At 39.0% G+C, this 27,515-nt stretch overlaps 1 protein-coding gene and 1 non-coding gene across 2 annotated transcripts in view; both read left to right on the forward strand.

The window, feature by feature from the left end:
• The first annotated feature begins 431 nt into the window (after nt 1-431).
• Nucleotides 432-27,515, forward strand: part of TEX14 (testis expressed 14, intercellular bridge forming factor) — a 153,522-nt gene continuing 126,438 nt past the window's right edge. The window contains exon 1 of the mRNA XM_027870356.1: nt 432-491. The gene's annotated coding sequence lies outside the window, so the exon portion shown is untranslated. The remainder of the gene's footprint in view (nt 492-27,515) is intronic.
• LOC114049364 lies at nt 22,670-22,835 on the forward strand. Its single transcript, XR_003569858.1, has one exon. It is a non-coding gene; the product is annotated as a U1 spliceosomal RNA (small nuclear RNA).

A 27,515-nucleotide genomic window follows, 5' to 3' on the forward strand; every position in this document is an offset into this window, starting at 1 on the left:
GCGATGATGCCAGCGGCGAGCAGCTTTAGGACCACTAGGTGGCAGTGGAGGGGGACTCATTTTTTTCTTCCACATACACCTCCAAACAGTCGGTGGGGTGGCGTTAGCCCGCACAGACCGCACTTTTGGCTGGTCTGGAAACCCTTCCTTCTCCTTCCCTGCCCCAAAAGTCTTCAAAGGGTTCGGAAGACTGAATCTGCCGAGACCTCTGGCCTCATTCCCGATTCGCCTCCCTCGATGCTCCCGACATCCCCTGGGGCCCCTTCACCAACATTCCCCCCCGCCCCCCCCCGCGCTTTCCCGCCCTCGCGAGGGATTGTGGGCCGGGAGTCGCGCCCGCGCCTCGTCCTCGCTCTAGACCTCGTTCTCGTCGCCTCAGCCCCTCCGACCTTCACCCCGCAAATCCTGCCTGCGTGAGATAATGGAGGTTCCCGAGACCGTTAGCTCGCCACTCCGTGCGTAGGGAAAGGAATAACTGGAGGAGAAAGCAAGTAATGAGCAACCCAGAGAGGGAGGGTCCAGGCCAAGGGATGGGTGATGGGACCTCGAGGAGGACCCGGTGAGGGGGCGGGGAGCAGGCCCTTGCCTGGAAAATGGCGGTGGAGTTGAAGGGCGTCCGTAGGCCTCGTAAGCGGGCTGTCAGGAGTCAGTACCTTCCTCGCTTTCTGCAATAATATTGTTAAGTCTGCTAGGCAGGGGAATCTGGCCATTTTAGTTAGATCGTGTTGAGAAATATATTGCTTTGAGGTTTGTACCTCATTCTACAAGTATTCATTTTAATCTCACAACCTTAGGAGTTAGGGGCCATTTATTATCTATATTTTACAAATAAGGAAATTGAGGCAGAGCAAGAGTTAGGGTTAGTGACTTGCCCAGGGTCACACAGCAGGGAGAGTTGGAGGCTGGATTTGAACTTGGGTCTTATTGACTCCAGGTCCAATACTGTATCCACTGCACTACCTAGCTGCAAACAGGTATAGTTCTTTGTTGTTTTCATTCTTAAATTTTAGAGCAAAGATAATCCTTAAAAACTTGGCCAAATTTGACCTTCCTGCCATCTGTCACATAGATTGCATGGTTTCCATTGTGGTCATCCAAGCACATTGTAGTTGCTACAAAAAGTACAAATGGTCTGTAGCAGGCACAAAAATGGTCACTCCCTGTACTGAACTCTCAGGTCTATTGGACAGAAAGGATTTGATGCTGAAAGGATTCTTCTAAATTGGAGGTTCTTAACCTTTTTTGAGTGTCATGAACTCCTTTGGTGATTTTCATGAAGCCTATAGATTTCTTCTAGAGTTAATGTTTTTAAATGCATAAAATAAAATGCCAAGGAAAGAAAGGAAACTAATTATGTTGAAATAGTTACCAGTTTTTTTCTTAAGTTTACAGACCACAGATTAGAATCTGTTATAAATTGATTCTAACCCTTTATTAACAAATTAGGAATTTGAGGCCCATAGAGGTAAACTGACTTATGGGAGCCTTAAGGGTAGTAAGTGATAGACTTAGAATTCAAAAGCCCTAGTCTTCTGACTCCAAATCTAGTGCTTTTCCCATTGTACAGTACTTCCTTTATATAACTGTGTCCTATAAGCAGTCTCACTGGTGTGGTGTTAGGGCAAAAATAACTAGGTTTGTAGTCAGTGGACTGCAATTAGTGTAGTTGTGACCTGCTTGTGTTACCTTGGCCAAGTCACTTCACCTCCCTGGGCTTCAGTTTTATAGTGTATAAAATGAGGGAGTTGGACTCTAAATCTGTGAATTACTGAATATCTATTGAACCTCTACTTTGTTCAAGGCACTGAACACATGGTATTATTTATTCTAATAGAGTAGGCAGTGATAACTTTTAAATTAGTATAATTAAATTTAATAGTGAATAATAAAAGTAATAAAATTATAACTCCCCTATTACTATCCAGAGCTGAGTCTTAGTCACTCAGGCTTGCAACTTGGGTGTCATCCTCATCTCCTCCATCTCTCTCCCATGTCCAATCTGTTGCCAAATCTTGTTGAGTCTACCTAGCAATGGCTCCAGTGTATACTCCCTTCTCTCTTTTGACACTTCTACCACCTCAGTGTAGGCCTTCATTATGTCATGGCTGGACCATTGTAATAACCTTCTGGTTGGCCTCTCAAGTCTCTTTCTCCATTTGGCTGTCAAAGTGGTCTTCCTCAGGCACAGGTCTGACTGTATCAGTTACAGTTACTTCCTGGATTAAATCTAAATTCCTGTTTGGGTTTTAAAGCCCTTCATAACCTACCCCTTCATACCTTTCCAGTCTTCATAAACCTTCCCCTCCATATCCTGGTCTCCTTGATGTTCCTTACTCAAGACTCCATCTTCCAAGTCTGTGCATTTTTACTGGCTGTCCCCATTGCCAGGGATGCTCTCCTACTTTGTCTCTGATTGCTGACTTACTCAAGTCTAAGCTAAAATTCCACCTTCTGCAAGAGATTCCTATGCCCTCTTAATATTAGTTCCTTCCCACTGAAATTATCCTCAGTTATTCTCATTAGGTATTTATTAAGTGCCTACTGTATGCCAGGCACTGTGCTTATTAGTTTGTGGAATACAAAGAAAAGCAAAAGACAGTTCCTGTTCTCAAGGCTAATGGGGAGACAACATGAAAATAACTATGTACAAACAAGATATATATGAAATAAATTAGAGATAATCAATAGAGCATTATCTATCACTAGCATTAAAGATGATCAGAAAAAGTTTCTTATAGGAGATGAAACTTGAAGAAAGAAAGGAAGCCAAGAGGCAGAGATAAAGAGGAAAAGTATTGCAGGCGTGGGGGACAGCCAGTAAAAATGCATGGAGTTGGGAGATTGAGTATCTTGTACTTGTGAAGAACACCAGAGAGGCCAGTGTTGTTGTATTGCAGAATGTGTATGGAGAGTAAAGTGGAAAAAGACTAGAAAGGTAGGAGAGAGTCAAATTGTGAAGGGCTTTGAATACCAAACAAAGAATTTTATATTTGATCCCAGAAGTGATAGTTGTTGTTGAGGTTTAGAGTTGAGAGAGCTGGTTCAGATGTGAAAGAATTCACTTAGAGTTTCTTGTAACCATTGGGAGCTTTATTGATGCAAAACCATTGGGCTAGCCCTGGAAAGAGGACCAGCAACTTACAGAGGGATAGGGGTCTGTTTTATCTTACAAGATAAGGGGAGGGATTGTCATGACACAGGATGAGGAAGATGGATGACAGGATAGGGTATCCAGGATAAGGAAAACAGGGGAAATGTTATGACTCAGGAGGAGGGAGACAAGGAATTTTTATGGTCTAGAATAGGGGAGAGGTTTTATGGTATCTCAAGATAAGGGAAAGAAACTCTAAGACACCATCAGGTTCAGGAGGGGCCTCACAAAATACTGGGAAAACAACCCTTAATTTTTTTAAAGCTTTTAGGGCACTGTTTGCTTTTACATCAGAGTCACTGAAGTTTATTGAATAGGAAGTGACATGGTCTTACCTGCATTTTAGTAAGACTAATTTGACAGCTGAGTAAAGGATGGACTAAAGAGAGGAGAGACTTGAATCAGGGAAACCAACCAGCAGGCTATTGCAGTAGGTCAAGTGCAAGGTGATTGAGGGCCAGTATCAGGGTGGTAGTGATTTCAGAGGAGAGAAGGGGGAGGACAAGAGATAGTTGTTACAGAGGTAAAATCGACAGGTCTTGGTAACAGATTGAATATGGGGGATGAGAGAGAATGAGAAATTGAGGATGACATCTGGGCCTGGATGACTGGGAGGATGGTGGCGCCTTCAGCAATTAAAAGGAAATTCAGAAGAGGAGGAGGATTTTGGGGGAAAGGATACATTTAATATTTCTGATTTTCTTCATTTGGTTGTGAGGTTTTTATACCCTTATTAAATGGCCAGGTTTGGTTGTTTGGGTTTTTTTTTTTTTCTAGACAGAGACAAGGTTTATTAAAGATCTGCTATATTAGCCAGACTCTAAGAAAGGAATCTGAGCACCTGTGAGCTATTGACTAGATTGTAAAAAATCTGAGCACTGGCTAAATTTTAAGAATCTGAGCACCTTAATGGAGACAAAATTGTCCTTATATACAGAAAGACTGTGGGACAGATCTAGGAGTGGTGGGCCAAGTAGTCTTCCAGGACTGTGAGGTAATAGAATGCCAGGCCCCTGGACCACAGTGGCTATGGGAGAATGGAGCCTAGCTAGGATTAAGGGTGGGAAGTGGCCTGGGGCCATTGGGAAGTGAGACAGTGGAGGGCTAGGCCTGGTTAAGGGTAACAGAGAATTGGGAGATTGGGTTTAGCCACCGTGAAAGGCCAGTTGATGGGATTATGGCCTCAGGCAAACACCAGAGATTTGGCCATGTGGGAAAGTCCAGGGTTTTTCCTTTCTGGGGTCCAGATCCGAACCCCATCTTTCCCCCTCAAACAAATGGGATCCAAATTCTTTTGGAGTAAGGGGCCAAGGTCTTGGCTTCTGAAACTGCTTCCTGCTGGCAAGGGGCTGACTCGAGGGGGTCCCAAAGAGGAGATTGACTGGAACCAAGCACAGGCTGCATCCAGGGAATGATGGGGGGACATTGGCTGGTACCCGCTGTTTGCTACCAACTGTAGGTGAATGGCCTGTAGTCTGGAAGACACAAATCTGACAGAAAAGACCGCAAGGTCCAGATATGACAGGATAAAACATCCTTAGCTCTGTTTGGATTCAGATAATTCAGTTTTCCAACCATGCAATATCAAATCCACCTCATAGCCAGACTCAGAAATAGCCAAGTGGGTAACATTCCTTTTCAAAGGAACGTAATGGGGAAACTGAGCCAGGAGGATCCCATGTTAGACTGAGGCTAAAATTGTCCTCTCAGTTTTTCCCGATGCTGACTTCCCACCAGTATCACATTCTCTGAGTAGCTTGTGGCATTTCTCTCAGATGATGGATTATTGATTATCAATGGATTATGATCCATCAGACAACTCAAAATAAAATCCTATGAGCTTTTACCTCCAACAGCAAGTTTCACTGATCACAATTTAGGAAAAACTTTTCCAGGATTTACATCTCAAATTTAAATTTGTCCTGGTGTAAAAAGCCAATCATTAGAGATTATTTCTATATACTTGCAAATTCTTAGCAAAACAAAACCCAGACAAACTTTTTGGCAAGTTTACACATTAAAACAATAACCAACAATAGCCAAATTATTTTAGCAGTAACCACATTATGAAAAGTTGCTTGACATAACTGATACAAAAAGTCCACCAATTTGAAACTTGAAACAAACCCATTACTAATCAGGTGACTTCAGTTTTGTTAAATGAATTTCCAAATTACTTTACACAGAGAATCAACATCTCATTATTAACAGTTAAAACTACAACTTTAAAAGAGTGTGCTTACCCAAGTTTGGAGACTAGCTTCTTTACCTTGAGCAGGATGTGCTGAACCTGGGTGATGCTTCCAGGCAAAGGTTGCCCCAGGGCCCAAAGCCATTGCCATTGGGGCCCATGCTGTAGCTGCTGCCTCTCCCCTTTCCTTCCTTTTGTCAGGTGGGGAAGGGCCAATTCAAAGGTGTGGGGAGAGTGAAACTCTCTTCTAGTATGAGAGGGATTAACAGATACCCTCTTGACTTAAAGGAAGGGAGTGGGAGAAGGGAGTGCTAGAATCTGCTAAAATGTTTTTGGCTGTTATTACTTTTCCCTGTAGCATCCTTGAAGTAGGATTTAGTGGTGTAGAGGGAAGGGAGTAAGTAAGCCTCAGGGAACCAAAAAGCACCTGCAGTTTTCCCAATTCCCAAGAGCCAAGAGAATTGACAGAATTGGGCATATTCTTCCAGATAGGGAGTCCGTCCTTGTCCTCTATGTTGCAGAAGGTGTACCCAGGTCCATAGCCTCGAACCAAATCAGTGGACCAAGAGCCTGAGAGCATCAGGCCGAGTGCAAGACAGCCTGTTAACTGTCTGCCCAAAAAGCACCTCCAAGCCTTCCTAGGTGCTTGGAGAGTGACCCTAACCAAAGGGCAAGAAAAAATGATGGGGGGAAGGCTTACATACCTTCCAGTCTTGGGTGGAGAAGAACTTGGGGTTAGGCATCTTCCCCATATGGGCCACCAAAATGTTGAGGTGTAGGGGTGCTGGAACTCACAGCAGGTGAGTCCTGCCTGAATGAATTGGATTCACGTGTTCTTTTAGCCAGAGACAAGGTTTGTTAAAGATGTGCCATATTAGCCAGACTCTTAAAGAATCTGAGCACCTGTGAGCTATTGGCTAGATTGTAAAAATCAGGGGCAGCTAGGTGGCACAGTAGATAGGGCGCTGGCCCTGGAGTCTAGAGGACCCGAGTTCAAATGTGGCCTTGACACATAACACTTACTAGCTGTGTGACCATGGGCAAGTCACTTAACCCCATTGCCTAGCCAAAAAAAAAAATAGATTGTAAAAATCAGGGCACTGGTTAGGTTTTAAGAAGGTGCTATGTACAGATGAGAAAAAAGGTGTACTCGTTTTTTCCTATTCAGTTTTCTTTAGAAGTCTGTCATAAAAATCCTATTCATCTCCCTAACTTCTTTCTTGTTTATTTTATGGATAGAGTTACCTAGTTCTGAGGGGTCCCCCACTAGTATAGTTTTACTATTTCCTCCTATAATTCGTTTAATTTTTCCTTTTTTTTTCAAGCTTTTTTTTTTTTTTAAGACAGTTGGGGTTAAGTGGCTTGCCCAGGGTCACACAGCTAGTAAGTGTCAAGTGTTTGGTCTGAGGCCGGATTTGAACTCAGGTCCTCCTGACTTCAGGGCCAGTGCTCTATCCGCTGTGCCACCTGGCTGCCCCTAATTTTTCCTTTAAGAATTTGGTTGCTGTGCCATTTGGTGCACGTTTAATATTGATATTACTTCATTGTCTATGGTATTTTTTAGCAAATTGTAGTTTTCTTGCTTATCTTTTTTAATTAGGTCAGTTTTTGCTTTTGCTTTGTCTGAGATCATGATTACCATTCATGCCTTTTTTTTTTTTTTTTAACCTCAACTGAAGCATAATTGATTCTGCTGCAGGCCCTTATTTTTACTCTGTGAACATTATATCGTTGGATTCTGGTTTTTAGTCCATTTTGCTATCCACTTCTGTTTTGTGGGTGAGTTCATCCTATTCACATTTACAGTTATGATTATTAACTGTGTAATTCCTTTTGTCCTCCACTTGCTCCATTTATCCTTCTCTCTATCTCCTTTCATCCTGGCTCCTCTCAAAAATATGTTTTGATTCTAACCACTACCTCCCCCATTCTGCCCTCTCTTCTATAGGCCCCCACCCTTTTCTCTTATCTCTTTCTCCTCTTAATTTCCCGTAGGGTAAGATAGATTTCTATACCCAATTGAATGTATATCTTATTCTCTCTTTGAGCCAGTTCCAATGAGAGTAAGGGTCAAGCTTTGCCCCCCCATCTTTCCCTCCATTGTAAAAACGCTTCCTTTCATGCCTTTTTTATGTGAGATCATTTACCCCATTCTTCCCCTCCCTTCCCCATTCTCCCAGTGCATCCTTCTTTCTCATCCCTTAATTTTATTTTTCTGAATTCATCCCAGCATAGTCAACTCACACATGTGCGCTCTATGTATACTCCTTCTAACTGCCCTCATAATGATAAAGTTCTATGGAGTTCTATTATCATCTTCCCATATAGAAATGTAAACATTTTAACCTTATTGATTCCTTTATGATTTCTCTTTAATGTTTACCTTTTTATGCTTCTCTTGAGTCTTGTGTTTGAAAGTCGGGTTTCTATTCACCTCTGGTCTTTTCATCAGGAATACCTGAAAGTCTTCACTTTCATTAAATGTCCATTTCCCCCCTCCCCCCAGCACTGTACTCAGTTTTGCTGGGTAGGTTATTCTTTGTTGTAATATTAGCTTCTTTGCCCTCTGGAATATATAACCTAAAGCCCTTTGATCCTATAATGTGGGAGCTGCTAAATCTTGTGTGAGCCTGACTCTGCTCCATGATATTTGAATTGTTTCTTTCTGACTGCTTGCTGTGTTTTCTCCTTGACCTGGGAGCTCTGGAATTTGGCTGTAATATTTCTGAGAGTTTTCATTTAGGGCTTTCTTGCAGGAAGTGATTGGTGGATTCTTTCAATTTCTAGTCTACCTTCTTATTCTAGGATATCAGGGCAGTTTTCCTGGATAATTTCTTGAAATATGATATCTAGGCCCCTTTTTTTGCCCATGACTTTCAGGTAATCTAGTAATTCTTAAATTTTTCCTCCTGGATCTGTTTTCCAGGTCAGTTGTTTTTCTAGTGAGATATTTCACATTTTCTTTTTTTTTTTTTTAATTATTTCACATTTTCTTCCATTTTTTCCTTCTTTTGATTTTTTTTTATTGTTTCTTGGTTTCTCGTGGAGTCATTAGCTTCCACTTGTCCAACTCTAATTTTAAAGAATTTCTTCATTGAGCTTCTGTGCCTCTTTTTTCCATTTGACCAATTCTGCTTTTCAAGATGTTCTCTTCTTCAGTTGATTTTTGTGCCTCTTTTACCATTTGGTCAATTCTGTTTTTTAAGGTGTTATTTACTACAGTATTTTTGTCTGTCTTTTACTAAACTGTTGACTCACTTTTCATGATTTTCTTGTGTCACTCTCATTTCTTTTCCCAGTTTTTCCTGTACCTCTCTTATTTGATTTTTTCATTAGATTTGAATGTATTTTAAACTTAAATACAAAATAAGGAAAGAAAAGAAAAGAAAAACATTGTCATATGCACAGCAGAACATAAAAGAGGATTCAATATAAAGCAATAAATTTCCATTTCATAAAAACCTATATAATAAATGCTATGCATTATTTTCAAAGCTGTCCCTCTTTTCTTTACTTCCTTGTATGTTTTCTTTTGTCCTCTGCTGTGCACTTTCCACTTTATTTTTTTCACTTCCTCCTCTTCCCCCCCCAGGCTACAATTAAGCACAAACAGACACACACATACATGTATACATAGCTATCCATAAACATACACATATATACTCAAACACATGTACGTAAGACCACATTATGCTTATTTCCACTTGTCATCTTTTTCTCTGTAGGGGGATAGCGTCTTCCTTTATATGTCCAAATTTTTCCATATTTTTCTAACTCTACCAGCTCATCATTTACAATATTCTCACCCAATCACATTCTATCTGGGAGATATTTTCCCCAATTTTTCTTCATTCCCTCTGTTCTTGGCTACATAGGGTTCATTTATACAGGACAATTTTAATTTAAAATAATCATAATTATCCACTTTATACTTCCACACTGCTCTCACCTTGTAATATGGTTTAAGATCTAATACTACTGAATCTAGTTCCTTCATATCTTTTTCCTCCCGGTTTCCTTGAAGTTCCTGACCCCCTGTTCTTCCAAATGAACCCTGTTATCATTTCTTCTGACTCAGTAAGATTTTTTTAGTAATTTAATTGGTATGGTATTACATAAATAGATTAGTTAGGTAAAATTACCATTTTAAAATTTATGTTAGCTTTACCCACCCACGCATGATAAATATTACTTCAGTTATTTACATCTAACTTTGTATAAAAGGTATTTTGTGTTTATATTTGTATAGTTCCTGTGTCTCTTTTGGCAAGTATATTCTCATGTTTTTTATACTACTTAGTTACTTTTTATGGTCTAAAAGTATTGATTAATAATATGGCTGATAAAGGGAGAGATTTAAACATGAAAAGAAGAAAAAATTATTGCCAGAGCAATATCCTAGAAAATGCTGAATGGATGGCATAGAATCAAGAGGGCAGCTTAATCCTGGGACTGGAGGGAATGTGGAAAGGATGAAGGAGGAAATAAAGAGATTTTGAGGCATGGAGAAAGGTGATGAGAGCTCATGACTGGTGGCTTTAATCTTAATAGAAAAATAGAAGTCAAAGTGACCAGTTGATAGGATGGAAAGACAAATTTGGGCACAGTGTGACAGGGAGACAGGAATAAAAGAATTGCCATATACTGGTGAGTTCTCAGATAAAGTAGCAGGGATTTCTAGGGAAATCGGCTTGGTTTTGGGACTTCCTCTGAGAGTGATCACTATTGCAGTTGAAAAAGCAGAGAAAGAGGTAATAAGGTGATAAAGTGGGATTAAGCCTTATCAGCGTGGGATTCATCAGTGTGGGAAGGTGAGGGGATTCAAAAGTGGAAACAATGCATTTTGAAATGACTTAACTATAGGATCAAGACTGAAGAGAGCAAGTGAATCCAAAACAGAGGCAAGAGTAAGAAACTAGAGATTATGAGGATGAAGAGGACCTTAAGCAGGAATCAGATAATGAAGGACTTGGGAGGTTCAGAGTTCAGCATCATAGAGGTGAAGCAGTTTCAGGTAATGGTAAGGTTCAAGCTGTGACCACTTTTCTAAGTTACTAAGATGAGTGGAGATGGGTGTTAGGGAATTGAATTCAATTGATTTTGATGAACCAAGATGACAGGGTGGTTGCAGTCAACAAAAATCCTGAAGCCACTGAGTATGGTGTCAGAGGTTGGGATGGAAAGAAGAAAGCCAGGTACTAAAGTTTTCCAGGAAGGTGAGAGAGTATCCTAGAGATCTGAAGATGGTAGCAACAAGGCTTAGGGAAAGGTCAATAAAATTAGATGCCTTGTACTCTAAAGGAGGAAAGGATGTTGAGTGATGGTGGAGGAGCAAGGGTGTGAAGGTGGCAGGTTTAAAAAATTCAGGTCAACAAAGATTGTGCCAATACATGACGTGCTGATTGATGGCTTAGGGCCTGTAACTCAGTGAGGTTGCCATCAAAAGAGGATGAAGCCAGCTTTCAGTTAGTGCTATTAGGTAGAAGAAATGGAGGTGATTGAGGATATTTGTTAATGGGAAAGAGGGTTTTCCAGAGATCACAGTGGAAGAGGGTGGAGAGGTGAGGATCATGAATGAGAGATGTGAATCTTAGATAAGATACAGTCCCTCTACCAGTCTAGCTATAATAGAAATAATTAAAAAAACATTATTACATGAGAAGTACAAAACAATGCTAAATGAAATCCAAGGGCCAAGGGTGGACAATGCCGTGGCTGAAGATGAGAGTGGGCAAAGGAGCATTGTTAGGTGGTGGTTCTGAATGTGCAAGGGAGCAGTAGATTATAATCTGAAGCCTATAGAATAGGGAGTATTGAATAGCTTCCAGCTGATGCTTAGGGCATAAATGGAAAATTAGACAGTGGAATTAAGGGTCTGAGAGAGTTAAAAGGCTCCAACTAGGACGTAGTCTAAAGAAAGTCCCATCTCCTAGGTGGTTGAGTGGGCTTGGTTGCAGTGGGAAGAATTGAGTGATCAGTGCCAGTGGAGGTGGGGCTGCAGGTAGGAGGAGGAGACCTTCACGGATTCAGTCTCCCAGCTCAGTGCCCTTGGCTTTTTAACTGCATTTGGTCAAATTGGTTCTGTGAATTTTATTTATAACTGTGTAGTGGATTCTCTTTTTGGTAACTTACTTTGCTTCTCCTGCTGATGAGAGGATTTACATTCAATTTATTATAATATTTTTGCTGGTTTTTTGGTCTGAGTTTTAATTTATGTTATGCCATTCATCTGTACTTTGTATTAATTACTTTTTTTTAGTAGAGACTTTTTAATTCTGCATTTTCTATGAAATTAAAATTACTTTGTATCATTTCTTTTATATGCCTTAATATTACATGCACTTATTATCTGAATAGCTGGGTCAAAGTTGTTTTCTTAGTTTTAAAGCTTCCATTCACGTGATGTGGTAATCCTATATGCAGTTTGCTTCCAGGAATGTTAATTATATTATGCACACGTTAATAATATTTCTTAGTGTGCCTGATCAGCTTTTAGGACAATTTAGTTTACTTTTGTATTAGTGGTGTGTTTTAAAGATGTTATTTAGGTGATAATAAATCAAAAGATTATTAAAAAAATAATAATATGGCTGAAACATAGCGTAGTTTTCCTATTTTTCTCTTTTGATTAAATCTGATTTTAGCTTTAACTTTGAGATTGTGATTACAATCCTTGCTTTTTTATGTAATAAATTCTACTTTGACCTTTATTTTATGTATGTGTGTATCTCTCATTCTTATTTGATTTTTTAAATCCTATTTGAGTCCTTCCAGGAATTCTTTTTTTTTTTTTTTGTGCCTGTAACCAATTCACATTTTTTCTTTGAGGCTTTGCATGCAGCTGTTTTGACTTCCATGTCTTCTTCTGAGTTTGTTCTTGTTCTTCCCTGTAACGATAGTAACTTTCTATGATCAGCTTCTTTTTTTGTTGTTTGCCTATTTTTTCCAGCCTATTTCTTGACTTTTAACTTTATGTTAAAATTGGGCTCTGCTCCTGGGGTTATTGGGGCACTGTCTTGAGCTTCAGATTTTTCATATTGATGTTTTCAGAGCTAATTCTTAGGGTCTGTAGGTTTTCAGTTCTTCGAAGGTATTATGATCTAAGGAGAGGTGTGGTCACTGCTCTTTTGGCCACTGCTCTAGTCTTTACTTTAGGAAGGGACTTTGTTCCCCTGTAGCCACCAGTGCTGGCATTCCTCCAGGCCAGGAGGCTGTGAACAGGTCCCTTGCTCTCCTGAAGCTGCTGTTGCAAGTGTTCCCCTCTGTCTTGGATTTGAAACCAAGGCCTCTGCTTCCTTGTGAGCAACCACAAGCACTCCTCTCTTCCCTGTAACTATGACCAGGGCTCCTGTTCTCCTGTGCGTGCAAGTGATAGCACTTCTTTTGGCCCTGGGACTATGACTCAGAGCTGCATATGGTCAATACACAGGGTCCTAAACCCAGCACCATCAAAGGGTCCCCCGAAATCTCCTTCTGATCAGTTGTCCATTCCCCCATTGATCAAGGGCTTCCAAAGCTGCTGCTGCCACCAATGCTGGTGCCATGATGTGGCCTGTGTTGCATGGTCCTAATCACTACCCCAGTGAGATTTACCTTTCTTGCCAATCTGTTAAGATGTCTTGGGCTTCAAAATTGCTTCACTGGATCTTTTGTTGGTTTTGCCACTCCAGAATTCAACTTGAGGCATTATTTTACAGTTGTTTGGAGAGGGATTTGGGAGAGCTCAGTTGAGTGCTTCTCTGCTCCATTATCTTTGCTCCATCTCTTCAAGGCCATGACATTTAGATCTAGAATGGTCTTTATTGATCATATTCTAGCTTTCTTGTTTTACAGATGAGAAAACGGGCCTGAGCAGGTTAAATAACTTATGTGACCCTTTATTAAAAAGGGAAAGGGGTTCATTTTGGAAAATTTTAGAGTAATCTATCAAGTTCTAATACGTTTAATATCTTAAGAGTACCAGTTACCATGTGGTAGTAACAAAAATGAGATTTTAAACCCAGGCCCTCTGATTCCAAGTCCAGTGTATTTTCCACTAAACTACAATGCCTCTTAATGCACACTTGGCATGTGCAGACACACACATACACACACACAGAGTTTCAGTGTCAGTAGGCTTGCTTGAGTAGCTTAATATACTTGATCAAACAAGTTAATATATGTAAAGCACTTTTTGAACATTTAAAATAGCCTGTTTATTTTATTTGTAATGATAAAAATTCCTTGGAATAAAGAAATTCATTGTTGACGTGTTCCTTTTTCAAAGAAATGTTTTTTTTTTCCTTTTATTTCTCTGTAAGAGAAATCCTGAGTGGCTAAGAAATAATGCAACAGATAAGGGTAATTAGAATTGTGTACATGCAGGAAATTTATTTATGCTGATATGTCTAAACTGTCTAAAATAATCCTTACTGAAGTTGCCAAGGCCTAGGGTAGCTCCTCTTGGGTGTATCTCATTACTTTCTGGCCCCAGAGAAGATTAAGGGGTCTTCCCTCCATAAATCTGATTTTGTGATTCATTATAATATAGTGGCTCTAGAGTTAGAGAGTCTTGGTTCAAATCATCACTGATGCTTACTTACCTGCTTCACTTTTGTCAAGTCACTTCACTTTTCTTGGTCTCAGTTACCTCATCTGTAACATGAAGAAGTTGGAATAAAAATCTTCTTGAATTATCTTCCAGCTCTAGATCTTTGATACCAGACTTAATTTGGGGATTTTTCCACCTGGGCTTTAGATGATTGTCAAACATTCGTTCATTCTTCTAATCCAAAGCCTATTGTCTGCTAAGCAGAATATTGCTCCACCCTCCCTTGGTCAGAAAGAGTTATCACAAACTTTATCATATCACCATAAAAGAAACTTTAACATTGCTTCCTCAAAATTACTCAACCTGATAACACAGGACCATTCCCAAAGGCCCCAAAATGTACCCCTTTCCTTACCTAAGGTCACACAGCTAATAAGCAGAGTTAGGATTTAAACACAGAGACTAAGGCATTGAAAGATAAGAAGTGTAATGTTGTATCATAAGGGTGTAATATATAATGCATATAAAAATTGAGAGGTAGAGAAAAAAAGTCTTGGATTTACGGATTCAAATTCATTGTCATCTTAGTCACAGTGTGTCTGTCCATGCACATCTTACCTGGTTGCCCCTCAGTTTTCTCATTTGTACCAACCTTGTAGCAAAGAACCCTAAGCTGGTATTCCTGAAGCTCTAAATTATCTGGAAAGTCCCTTATTCTAAGCCTTTCATGATTCATAAAATGAAATGCCAGCAAAAGCTATTTCACAGGATTGTTGTTACATTGCAAAAAGATAAGGTATATGGAAGTGAAGTACTATATAGATGTGACATAGCTTCAAGCTTTCTCAAGTCTGCTGGTTCCTTCCTGCAAACATGCTCTTCCTTATCCTAAAAATATTTTCTCTAAGCTCTGCTATCTTTTCAAGTTGTCATTTTCTTAACTCCTTGAAGTCTATCTTCAGTTCCCACCACTTTACTGAAACTCCTCTTTTTAAAAATAGATTTTAGGGGCAGCTAGGTGGTGCAGTGGATAGAGCACCAGGCTTGGAGTCAGGAGGACCTGAGTTCAAATGCGGCCTCAGACACATAACACTCACTAGCTGTGTGACTCTGGGCAAGTCACTTAACCCCAGTTGTCTCATATGAAAAAAAGAATAGATTTTATTGATATCTTTTGTTTTCACATATTCTCCATTTAGATTTTCTCTTGTATTGTACTTTCTTGTATCCCAGAGAACTATCCCTTATATGTAAAACAAGGAATTTCTTAAGAAGAAAGGGAAAAGGATGAAGAAAAAAAAAGATTTAATAAGACTGATCAATACCTTGAATAATTCTGATGTTATGTTAATGATTCATGCTTGTGACCCCCAACTTCTGCGAAGGAGCAGCTGAGGTATCTTCTTACATCTTTTCTTTGGAACCAAGCTTATTATTTATAATTTCTCAACATGCAGTTTTTATTTTTTGTGGTGGTGATTTTTTTTCCATTTATGATATTGTAGACATTGTGTATCTGTATATTATTTTCTTGTCTCTGTTTATTTCACTTTGCATCAGTACCTTTCCAGTATTCTTACTGCTTATTATTTTCTGTCACATACTCTTCCATCCAGTGATAATGGCCTCCTGGCTTTTCCATGAATAAAACTCCATCTCTGGCTCCAGGCATTCCTTTTGGCTGTCCCCCATGCCTGGAATGGTCTCCCTCCACTCACCTCCTTGGCTTCCTTCAAGTCCCAACTAAAATCCCACTTTCTACAGGAAGCCTTCTCCAACCCCTCTTAATTCTAGTGCTTCCCCCCTCCTCCATCCCCCTTAATTATTTCCTATTTGTCCTGTGTATAGCTTGTTTGTACATATTTGTTTGCCTATCTTCTTCCTCGTTGGATTGTAAGCTCCTTGAGGTCAGGGACTATCTTTTGCCTTTTTTTGTATCCCTATCACTTAGCATGGTGCTTAGCAAATGTTGATTGATTGATTAATTTCATTTATAATCTTTCCATGATTCTCTTTTTTCATCATGCTCATTATAAAACTGCCATTAAAAGTCACAAATTATGGGGCAGCTAGGTGGCGCAGTGGATAGAGCACTGGCCGTGGATTCAGGAGGACCTGAGTTCAAATACAGCCTCAGACACATAACACTTACTAGCCGTGTGACCCTGGGCAAGTCACTTAACCCTATTGCCTAATCGGAAAAAAAAAAGTCACAAAGTATCATTCATGTTGAATCCAGTAACCTTTTTTTTTTTTTAGTTCTCTTAAGTATTTGACACTGTTGAAAACAACCTTTTTTTCTTGATTCTATTCCCTTGATTGCTATGCCACTGAATTCTTATAGTTCTATTTCCTTGTTCCTTTTTCTGTTTTTCTGACTTCTCATTCTCTTGCTTAAAAATTGGTTTCTGCCAAGGTTCTGTCCTTGTTCCTCTTCTCTTTCTATAGTCTTTCCTTGGTAATCTTATCTATTCACTAAACTTCAGTTATCACTTCTATGCATGTGACTCACAAGTCTCCGTTTCCAACTTTCCAGATTTCGAGTTCTGTATTTCTGCCTCCTGGATATCACTGCAGCATCTCAAACTAAACTTGTGAAAAACCACTCTTCACCTTCTCCTGAACCTGCCCTTCCCTTTAATTTCTGTATTTCTGTTCTTGACAGTACTTGCTCAGTCTTGTAACCTTTAATTCATTCTTGATTTTTTCCCTTCAACTTTCCCCCACATCCAATCAGTTTCCAAGTGTTAATTCTGCCTTAGCAATCAATATATCTCACTTCTTTTCTAGCTCTGTTGCCACCATTCTGGTTCAAGCCATTATCACTTTCCCCTTAGATTATTTTAACAGCCTCTAATTGGTTAATTTGCCTCCATTCTCTCCAGTCTCCAGTCCATTCTTCCCACCCAGTCACCTTCAGTGTACATCATTCTAAAAACCTTACTCTTCCACTCATAATGTTTTAGTGACTCTCAGTTGCAAACTGAATAAATTGCATTATTATCTTGGCATTCAAGACCATTTACAATTTGGTTCCAACTTAACCTTTCTAGCTTTATTTCATACTGTTTCCCTTCTCATACTCTTGAATTTCAGCAAAAATAGACTTTCCCCATTTTCATCCTGTCTTCTCTTGTCTCCATGCCTTTGCACTCTACGTGCTCTGCCTCTTTCAAGGCTCAATTTGAATGCTCTTTTTTCACAACTTTCCCTGTCTCTAATTTCAGTAATCTCTACTGTCCACTCTACAGATTTCTTGTGAAACTCTCTCCTATATTAGTTATTTGTATACCTGTTTCTCCCCTCTACCACCACTTCCACTGTATATTCCTTTGAACCTTCTGTCCAGAGGACCTTATAGTTAAAGGACATGTATCAGTGTCCTTGTAGAAACAGGACTTGGATCATGACCATCTTGGCTACACAAGAAGTTTTCAACACGAACACCATCAAACAACATTGTTAATTAAACACTGCATCCTAATTGTTAGAGAATTGCGGGTTTTCACAGAAGCTTCCCCATTAAGTATGTAAACTTCTTGGGGGAGAGCACTGTTTTAAAATTGTCATTTTATCTTCATTGCTTAGCACATAGTAGTAGCTTACTAGATGTTTGTTGATTGATTGATAAGTGTGCCTAAAGAATTTTGAAAGTATAGCATATGGTTAATAAATACTATACAGTAATAAATACTATAATGTTATAAATGTACTGTCTAGAAACTGCGTTTTCACAAAGAAATTTTACCCTAAGTTTGGGAAGAACTAGTTAGGACTGAAAAAGGGGATAGAGTAGAAACAGTGATAAGGTTTTACTTTTGTTTAGTTTTAGGTAGTGTTTAATACTGTTCGGTCCCTCTAAGGATCAGCAAATTAAGTATACAAGTTACGTTCTTCAACTCCCTCTGCCCTCCAACTACAACAGAAGGTGTCTATCCTTGTGTCTCTAGTGTAGCACACAGAATTTTGTAGTATTGTGTTAGATTCTAATTCTGCTCAGTAGAGTTGTCTCTTAGGACAATGAATCAGTCACCATGATTGGGAAGTTGGGAGGCCCCCCAGTTTAGATCATATTCTGTTCTATAATAGTTCAAACAACTGCAACTTGATGGGTAAGGAGCTTCATTACACATTTGGCAAAGACAGAGTAGGAAGGGAGAAGCAATGGGAGAGACTGGGAACTCCCTAAAAGACCAGAAGCAGCTAGAAGACCCATTCTGAAATGATGTTAAAAAGAGGTGGGTGTATATTAAGAAAATTTATTCTAAGATCCATTGGGAAAGAAATACTTTCTTAAGTGCATGTTCAAGAGGAAAACCCATCAAACATCAGTACTTTAAAATGATTTTTTGAAATTTGTTTTTTTTTCCACCAAAAAATGTGATCTTTCAAATGGTGCTTTTTTTTTTCAGTAAGTAAGAATGTGCTAAGTAGCTTGTATATGTGAGGCTGTTGAGATGACTGGAATTTTTTTTTAACAACTTTTTTTTTTTAACCTGGTAGGGAAATACTATGATGAAGGGGATAATTTTTCTCTGAGGAGATTGTTGTCCATGTCTGGAATGCTCTCCCCTTTTCATTTTTGCTTCTTCTCTTTCCTGACTTTTGAGATTCAGCTCTAAACTCACTTTCTATAGGAAGCCTTCCCTGGTCCCCTTTAATGTTAGACCTTTTCCTCTGAGAATACCTTCCATTTAAATGTGGCATAACCCTAAAGTGGTTTTGGTTGTTTTGAGTTGAAGAATGGACATGTGAGTTGAGTGGTCGAGGACTCAAGGATGACCCTGAGGTTAATGAGCCTGGGTGACCAAGAAGATGGTGGTACCCTCCACAGAAATAGGAACTTGGGAAGAGAAAGCTCGAGGGTGAAAGGCAGGAGACATAATGAATTCTATGTTGGATATATTGAATTCAGGATGTCTAAGAGGCAATTGGTGATGGGAGACCAAGTCAGGAATAAGATTAAAACTGTCATATAGATTTGGGAGTCATGTGCAGAGATGATAATTGAATCCACAAGTGAGTTATATGAGATCAATCACTAAGGGAAATGATATAGAAGGGAGAAAAGTGAATGTAGGACAGACCCTTTGGGGAAGCCCATGATTAGTAGGGTTGACCTGAATGTAGATCCATCAAAAAACTTTGAAAAGAAGAGGTCAGACAGGTAGGAGAAAACAGCATTTATTCAGTGTTTACTATGTGACAATTACTGTCTAAAGTGCTGGGGACACCAAAAAACAACAAAACAAGATAGCCCCTAATCTCAAAGAGTTTACATTCTGATAGGAGAAGACAAAATATAAAAGGGAGCTAATGGGGATAGTGGTGCTTAGAAAAGAACTGAGGAGTGGAGGGATTGGAGGTCTCCACATGAGAAATGATGATGATGTGTACTGTGAGGCCCTAGGAGGTCTGTCTTATAGCAAGCAGGAGCAGGTCAAGATGTGGTCTTGGGCAGGCACTGGCAATTTGAGGAGGGTTTAATTGGGATAGTCTCTGAAATACTGAGGAAAGCCTCAAGACTTGGTGGCCAGGATCAGGGCTGACCCAGAAAAATTTGAGGAGGAAGGTAGGTCTAATAATTGAGGGGTTTTAGGCAAAGCTACTCTAAGGAGTTGAAGCCTAAACAGAGCCTGGAAGAAAGATAAAGATTCTGGTGCAAATGAAGAGGCAGTGACGTTGCAGTCAAGGTTGACAACTTGAGCAAATTCATGGAGACGGGGAGATGGAATATCAGTTAAATTGGGGGAATAATTAATAGCCCAGTGTGGTTAATAATTAACTGACATTGATATTAGCTTTTTGAGGGGGCAGCATAGTGTAGTAGATAGAGGGTAAGCCTTGGAGAAGACCTTGGTTCAAGGTCTACATCTGATCCATATCTCCATGATCTGTGTGACCACTTTCTCTCTCAGTAATCCTAGGCAACATTCTGAGACAAGCTGCTAATATGCATTGGTGAAAAGAATTTCTAGCCTGAAAGTTACCCATGCTGATGAAATCAGAAGAGTGGACAATATCTTTAAAGCTTGCAAAGCACTTTGCATCTTTCTTTCATTTGAGCCTCACAATAGCCCTTGGAGATAGGAACTACAGCTATTATTATCCTCATTTTATAGATAAGGGGAAAAAATGACTGAAGTGGGAAGAGTAATAATGAAATAAGGCTATAGCAACATTAATAATAGCTGACAACAGCAATTTACAGAACTTATATCATTTGATACTGAGAAAACTGAGGCTGAGAGGTTAATTGATTTGCACAGAGCCACACAGCTAGTAAATATCTGAGGCAGGATTTCAATCAGAGCCCTACTGAGACTCCAGCATATCCATCACTCCAGCATAACTATGCCAAGATGACTGTCTCCACCAAAAAAAAAAAAGGCCACAAGGATGCATTTGCTAATTAGCTCTGCCAAAGAATAGGGGTAGAGTGAAGATAATCTGCAATAAAACACAACAAAACAGGGTGATCAAAAACAAAACTGAGGAATTTCAAATCACAAAAAGTACTAACATATATGTAAATTCTGTGGAAAGACCTAGTCAGGTACCTTAATATCTTAATCTCAGGCGTACCTCTACTTCATCACAAGGTCAATTATGATGTCAGTTGTTCTGTGCTTTATAGTGGAATAAATGGAATAGGAGTATGGGGAATTTAAATGAGAAAGCAGTAAGGGTATGGAATATGTGTGTCAGGGAGTGGCATGTAGGTTGGTCAGGGCTCACCCTTATGGGTGCTCTACATCTCCAAAGTTCTAGTAGAAATCTAGAAGGTTGTTCTCTGTTCTGTCTAGGGAGTCAGTTGCTCCTGAAAGGATGAGTTATTGGTGACCATGTGCAAATAGTGCTGAAAGTATGAACGTGTAACAGAGGTATCAAAATGAAGGTGCTCTATTTGTATTTTTTACAAAAGTCTGTGGTTACTGTCCACTGGAGGTAGGTACTATATTCCATAGATAAGAAAACTGATAGTCTGAGAAATTATAGCTTTCTAGAATTTGAACTTGAGATCACAGTATTTTGAACTGAAGTGGACAGTTCCTCACACCCTCCCACCCATTCCCCCCTCCCATTTATATCCACACTCACAAATCATGTGCCAGCATTTGTAACATATGGGAAAATTTCTGGGGTCAGCACATCTGGATCACCATGACCAGCTCAAAGCTTCCAGAGGCCATTGGTTATGCCTACCTTAAGTTAAGTTTGCAGCCATAATGGTACATTTACTATCAGGATGGCAGCCAATTCTAATGCATTATGGGATTGAGAAACCAATATAGCAATGTAATCTGGAGAAAGAAAGTAAGACTGGTGAAATCTTTAGAAGGGGAACCTTCAGTAAATCAGCAATTGATTGATATAGGGGGTGTGGAGTAAGTAAATGAAGTAAGGTTCCTTGGGCTGTAAAAGAATTTTCTTTCTTCATACACAATCACCTGGAAGATGTTTCCTCAATTCCTCCAATATTGGGGTAGAGTTTTATTCCCTTTGTGTGTTTAGCTATTCTAGAGTGTCTTCAGAGGTTAGGTCTTGCAGGAGTGACTATGGATTTAGGGTGGTAAATGTTCAAAGATGTTGGTGGCAGAGGCCTATCATATTTATAGGTAGAATATTGTAGAATAGGTGCTATGCTCATAAAGATGGGCTTTTCCCAGGTTATAAACTAAGGTTTATAACCATTCTAGATTGGTTGTCCTGAATTCATATGATTTTCCTCAAATACAACACTCAGCTGTTTGTTCTATAGTAGGAAGAGACTGTGCTTCTATTGATATTTCATAACAAGAAGATAGACTTTGTGATTTTTAAATTTATTTTGGTATTTATCAAGGAAATAAACATTTAAAAAGAAAAAGTTACTGTTGTCTTGGGTAGACAGGTTAGTTGCTGGTGATCAGATTAGAATGTGGTACAATTTTAACAAAGGTCCTTTCCTAGAAGAAAGGTTACAATCAATACAATATAATCCATTTCTTATTTAGGGCTGCATATGTTTGGTAGAATTTTCTAAAATGAAGTGCCAAAATCAGGGCCCAGACCCTCAGTACTGGGGTTTATAGGACTGAATTCAAGCTTGAGAGTATTTTCACAAACAATCTCATTGATTCATGTCTCCACCCAAGATTTTCACTGGGAACAGCCTAAGTGGGTTTTTCAAGGCCTCTATAGAAAAAGGAAAAGGCCTCCCATTCAGGGTAATAATACGAGGTAGACTTTAGTTAATTTTACAAAAAAATGCAAAAATAGTGTGTGGTTCTTTGGAGATATCAGAGGTGGAAGAGCACTGAATGGAGTCTGGTCTTTCCTTTTTTCCTTTGTGATTTTGAGGAAATTTCTGAAATGAAATTTCCTTAGAGGATAGTGACTTTGGCCTTTGTTGGAATGTTCATGAGAATCAAATGAAGTGACTCCCCTAGGAAAGTGGTTTATGAGGCTCGAAGGCTGTACCAAGAGAAGGGAATACTTGCTCATGCAGACTTGGGGCATCAGGGGCTGGCCAGCCAGCTGCAGGAGGCATAGCAAGCTACCTGACATTGCATGATGTTGAAAGAGAGGCTAGTAATATATAAAACAGATATCTCAGTTCTCTATGGGAAAGATTCAGGAAGCGTATGTTGGGGTAGAATTATGAAACCTGTGAAATCACAACATTTGAATATTATTCACAGTATTTTTGCTATGTTGTTTCTGGGGTAGAACTTTTCAGATTTTGGGAGGGTGTGGCCATGGATGTAAACTGATTTGCTTGTGAAAGTGTTGATGTGCGTGGTCATTGCAATTCATACTTACCTGGCAGGAGAGATGCCTTGATCATGAAGATAGTTTTTCCAGGATGAGGCTTATCCGTTATACTCTGCATGGGTTGACTCCTGTGATTTCCCAAATGCGGGAAACTTGACTGCATAATTTATGGTAGTAGTGGGGAACTGTGTGTGCACTTTCTTCTAATCTTGTAATAAAAAATAGATCTTGTTGTGAAGATAGTTTCTGTGAACACTTAACTGTCAGATTCTTTTGGGCTAAAAATAACCCTTTGTGTTAAAAAAAAATGCTTCCAGTCAAGCAGTCCCTCCTGCACCTACAAAGTATTCCCCACAAAGTTTTAACAGTTCGTTGCTTGTTACCAAAAAGGATTATGTAGCCTTAAGTTTTCTTATTTGACTGAAATTTTATTGCCTTCTCAGTTTTGAATGTAGTTAAGAGTTGTACCCTGTTGAGTCATTGTTCTTTTGGCTTTGTCTTTTCTCTTATATCATTTCATTGACAAGTTTTCCTGTGTTTCTGAAACTTCTTCATGTTTGTACTTGATTATAATCCTTTAATATAGTTTATCCCATTCATATACAATAATTTTTTCAGCCTCTTCCCAATTGTCAAATCTCTTTTGTTTCCAGGTTCTTTTTATTACAAATTGTTGCTATATACAGTTTTGTATATATAGGTTTTTTCTTGTTATCAGTAACCTCTTTAGGATATGGTCCCAGTAGGATAAACTGTAAATTAAAGGCTGTGAACATGTTAGTAAGGTTTCTTGTATAATTCCATATCATTTTCCAGAATGGATTTTGAACGATTCACACCTTCACCAGCACTGAGTTAGCATGCTTTTCTTTTTTCAACCCCTCCAACAGTGAGTTTTCCACCTTTGCCAGCCTAATGAGAGAAGGGATTACCTCAGGGCTTTAAAATTTTTTATTTATCTGTTCATTAGTGAATTAACTTTATTTAACATTTCATTAATTTTATTTAGTAGTACAAGAGAAGTAATCAGGCCCTCTTATTCCATTTCTGCGTTATTTAACAGCAATACTTTCTAAATGGGTGATTTTGTGCTGAAGCCCAAGTTCCACACAGAAATAAAAGATAGTCCTTGCACATAATTTGTCTGTATCCTTATGAGATTTATTGAAGGATATTCTCTCATAACCAACCAAAATTTGAGGTGGGGGGCAGATGCTTTGTTTCTTCTAGCATGAGTCAAGCATTGGACCTGCAGGTGAGTTGGCCAGGCATGGTAGGGCCATGTTTGGGTTTTGGGGGAGTTGGAATGTCCAAATAAGAATCCCCAATTTCCCTTTACATATCGGAAAGGTCTGATCTCTGACGATGTCATTGATGTTTCACCAGTTTTTCCTCAGTGCTGCAGGGCTTTTGGGGCAGTGATTGATGGGCAGAAAGAGTGTTATGTGTCCTAAATTCCCAGGTGTATGCTTTGAGATTAGGATCTTTGAACAATGTAATTGGGAAGAGTTGAGGGGAGAAAAGACACTTTGGGAGAGACACTAACTCTCTAGCTGACTTTACAGATTTTTGGACTTGCTCTTAATGACCTTAACTGAGAAGCTTTCCCAGAACAGATGGGTTCACTCCTCTACCCTGATGGCCATTATTAGCTCATTAGGAGTTTGGGTAAGAGGCTTCATGGATCAGGGAATCAAGGTTAATTAAAAACAAAACAAAGAATAAAGCTGCCGTTGTTCATCATTTCCTGTATTTCTTATTTAACCCTTAACCAAACCAGTCTGCAGACTCTGTGATATTTATAGGAACAGTAAACAGGTTAATGTTCATTCATGGATGATTCTTTTCAGTACTTCATATATTGCAGTGTTATGCAGATGGCATTAAGCAAGCAGCTTCTGGGGGCTATAATAGGCCACTTTTAGCTGTTAGTGATTTTGAATCTTTTTCAGTAGTTTTATTTATTGTTGATGTATTCTTCTTTTGAAAACTATTTCTTTATATCCCTTGACCACCTCTCTTTTGTGGGGATGGTAGGTTAACTTTTTAAACTCTTTCTCAAATGTCTTTTATTGTCCATTCTTTATATTCTAATAAAAATTAATGTTCCCTAATAATTCCTTTACCTTAGGACAGGGGTGGGGATCCTGCCATCTTGAGGCCGAGGTTTCCTACCCGTGCCTTAGGATATACTAGACCTATGGTTGGAAAACTTTTTTTGTATCTTTATTTTTTTTTAAAAATTTTTATTTCAAGAAACATCAAATGAAATTATTTCCATATACAAAGCAAAACAGAAAAAAAGGATTGCACATGCAGCTGCAATTCTTTACCACTTAACAGCTTTCTTCTCCCTCCAGATATATTAGAAAACATTTTCAAAGCTGTTCAGCTTGTTTTTTTCCTTTTGACCTTCTGTCCATTTTTTAAATGCTTCGATGACCCTCTTTCCATATGTATTTTTTAATTTTAGTAACCTTATTGCTAGTCCTCTATAATTTCCTCCTACCACCCCCCCCCCCTTGAAAAAAGAAAAGGCAGGTCAAGGCCACAAGTCATCATCACAGTCAGGTAAAACAATCTCCATGTTGGCCATGCCTGAAAACATAAAAATATCATTTTGTACTTTAAGTTCATCACTCCACCACCAGGAGGTAGAAAGCATGTTTTATCATCTATTGTCTGGAAGCATATAATAAATAGTCATTACATTGATTAAGAGATATTAAGTTTCTTAATTATTTTTCTTTACAGTTGTGTTGTTATTGTATAAATTGTTCTCCGAAGTACTACTTAACTTCACTCTGCATTAGTTCATACAAGTCTTACTAGATTTCTCTGAGAGCATCCTTTTTTTCATTTCTTTTGTCAGCAATATTATATTATGTTCATATTTTTTCCAACAATCACACAATTGTTGGGTTTCCAATTCTTTGCTACTGTAATGGGTCCTTTTGCCCTTTTTTCAACTCTTTGGGGTTTAGGCCTAGTAGTAGTATTGCTGGCTCAAAGGTTTAGTGAGTTTTTGGATGCAGAACCAAATTGATTCCCAGAATGTCTGGACAATTCACAGCTCTATTAATAGTGCTTTAGTGATTTTATTTTCCCACAAACCCTGCAGCAATGATCACTTTCCCTTTTTGTCATCTTTGCCAATCTAATGGGAATGAGGTGGAATCTTAGAGTTGTTTAAATATGTGTTTCTCTAATTATTAGTCATTTAGAACATTTTAAAATATCTGTTGATAGCTTGGATTTCTTCTTTTGAGAAATAACTTCATATTCTTTCACCATTTATCATTTGGGGAATATCTCTTATAAACTTCATTCAGTTCCATATGTATCTTCAAAATGAGACCTTTATCATCAGAGAAGCTTGCTGCAAAGTCCCACCCCCCAATTAACTGTTTTGCTCTCATTTTAAATACAATAATTTTGTTTGCACAAAGCCTTTTTGATTTTATAAAATCAAAATTGTCTGCTTTGTTTCTTGTGACCCTCTCTGTCCCCCTCACAAATTCTGTCCCCATTCATAGTTATGATAGGTATTTCCTTCCTTGCTTCTCTAATGTGTTTATGATGTTGACTTTTTGTATTTAAGTAGTGCATCCATTTAGGACTTATTTTGGCATATGGTTTGAGATATTGATCTAAAAGTAATTTCTGCCAGACTGCTTCTCTTCTTTAGCACCCTGATAATGTGAAACATTAAGTTCTATCCTCTTTTCCCCCAATTACACTGCTTCTTACCTTCCTTTTCTTTTTTCTTTTAAAACTGCTAAAACAAATCCATCCTCCAGCCCTCTGTCTTGTTTGACTCATTCTGACCTTTGATGACATTATGGTTTTGAGGGGACAGTTCTTTTTCCTTTTCCTATTAGAATGTAAACTCTTTGTCCTTTTATAGTCCTTTACAATTGCTTCAGTGGATTTTTTTTTAATGTTTCTCTTGGTAATTTGGTTTGTATTTTGAAGTTTCTATTTGGCTCTGGGTCTTTTCATCAGAAATGCTTGGAAGTCCTCTGTTTCACTAAAGACCCATTTGTCCCCTATAGGATTATACTCAGGTGCATAATTCTTGGTTGTAAAAAGCTTTATCTTTGCCCTTTGGAATATTGCATTCTGAGCTCTCCTCTTCTTTATAGTGGTAGCTACCAAGTCTTATATGAGACTAACTTTGGTTCCTTGGTACTTGAACTCCAGGAAACAACTACTGACTCCAGTCCCTCCCTGCATCACAGAAGGCTTCTCAGAGTCAGAGGGACTGAAGTTCAGTCTTTCCCATGTTCTCCCCTCTTCTCCTTTCGTCAGCTACATCTTCACAGTGGAAGGCTCCGTAACCCCATACAGAATCAGAGTGACACAGCTGTAGGTTTACCCTGTCTTGAAATCCCTGCCATGTATATAACCCTCATCTTCACACTAGAAAGCTTCTGTGAGCTTTCCTAATTACACCCCTTTCCTGGTATTCTTAGCACTTTTTTATCCCCACCCCAGTTCCAACTTCAACTGGAAAAGGAGACCTAGTGTAGTTTCTCCTTGGATTTACCAGTGACCCTTGGTCTGGTACCCTTCTTCCTCAGTCTATGAATTATGTGTGAAAGCTGGGCCGTATTTTCTTTTGCCCAGCTATCTTTGTGATATTTTGAACAAAGCCTGTTAGTCTTACCTAGGTCTATAACCCCAAATTATGGTCCTCTCTTTTAATTGCAGGTACTTAAGCCTTATTTCAGCACTTTATAAGTGACCCCTTCACCTTACTTATTGATGAGCCTCTAGGATATGGCTAGGTAGCTTTCCCAGAACTTTCTCTTTGATCTTTTCAGTATCTGTTTAATACTGGAAATCTTTCAAATCTTTGTAGGACCTGGCAGAGCATTAGAGAA

The sequence above is a fragment of the Vombatus ursinus genome, unplaced genomic scaffold (assembly GCF_900497805.2).
Source record: "Vombatus ursinus unplaced genomic scaffold, bare-nosed wombat genome assembly UNPS02014797.1, whole genome shotgun sequence".
In the NCBI taxonomy this organism is placed as follows: Eukaryota; Metazoa; Chordata; class Mammalia; order Diprotodontia; family Vombatidae; genus Vombatus; species Vombatus ursinus.